We start from the raw sequence: 1,423 nt of genomic DNA on the forward strand, positions 1-1,423 counted from the left end.
CTTGAAAGAATGATGAAAAAGGAGACATGTTACTGAGGATCTGAAAAATCATTAAAATGATTCTTGAAGCAAGAAAAAGCAGTGAAAACAAAAAAAAAATTCGAAAAAAAGAGAAAAAGAAAAAAAAGAAAAAGAAAGAAATAAAGTTGTGATCCAAGGCAACAAGAGTGTGCTTAAGAACCCTGGACACCTCTAATTGGGGACTTTTAGCAAAGCTGAGTCACAATCTGAAAAGGTTCACCCAGTTATGTGTCTATGGCATTTATGTATCTGGTGGTAATACTGGAAAACAAAGTGCTTAGGGCCACGACCAAGACTCATAAAAGTAGATGTGTTCAAGAATCAACATACTTAACTAGGAGAATTAATAACACTATCTGAACTCTGAGTTCCTATAGATGCCAATCATTCTAAACTTCAAAGGATAAAGTGAGATGCCAAACCTGTTCAGAAGTAAAAAGCTACAAGTCCCGCTCATCTAATTAAGACTAATATTCATTGATATTTTAAGATTTATAGTATATTCTCTTCTTTTTATCCTATTTTGATATTCAGTTGCTTGGGGACAAGCAACAATTTAAGTTTGGTGTTGTGATGAGCGGATAATTTATATGCTTTTTGGCATTATTTTTAGGTAGTTTCTGGTAGGATCTAGCTACTTTTAGGGAAGTTTTCATTAGTTTTTATGAAAAAATTACATTTCTGGACTTTACTATGAGTTTGTGTGTTTTTCTGTGATTTCAGGTATTTTCTGGCTGAAATTGAGGGACTTGAGCAAAAATCATATTCAGGCTAACAAAGGACTGCTGATGTTGTTGGATTCTGACCTCTCTATACTCGAAATGGATTTTCTGGAGCTACAAAACTCCAAATGACGCTCTCTTAACGGCGTTGGAAAGTAGACATACAGAGCTTTCCAGCAATATATAATAGTCCATACTTTATTCGAATTTAGATGATGCAAACTGGCATTCAACGCCAGTTTCATGCTACAATCTGGAGTAAAACGCCAGAAACACATCACAAACCAGAGTTAAACGCCAAATAGACGTTACAGCTTGGCGTTTAACCCCAAGAGAAGCCTCTGCACGTGTAAAGCTCAAGCTCAGCCCAAGCACACACCAAAGTAGGCCCCGGAAGTGGATTTCTTCACTTAGACTTATTTCTGTAAACCCTAGTAGCTAGTTTAGTATAAATAGAACTTTTTACTATTATACTAGTGTCTAGTCTTTTGACCACATCTTTGGTCTCAGTTTTAATCAGTTGTTCATCTTAGGAGACTATTGATCACGTTTTGGAGGCTGGCCTCTCACCATGCCTGGACCATCACTTATGTATTTTCAACGGTGGAGTTTCTACACACCATAGATTAAGGTGTGGATCTCTGCTGTACCTCGAGTATTAATGCAATTACTACTATTTT

The sequence above is a fragment of the Arachis duranensis genome, chromosome 4 (genome assembly GCF_000817695.3).
Source record: "Arachis duranensis cultivar V14167 chromosome 4, aradu.V14167.gnm2.J7QH, whole genome shotgun sequence".
In the NCBI taxonomy this organism is placed as follows: domain Eukaryota; kingdom Viridiplantae; phylum Streptophyta; class Magnoliopsida; order Fabales; family Fabaceae; genus Arachis; species Arachis duranensis.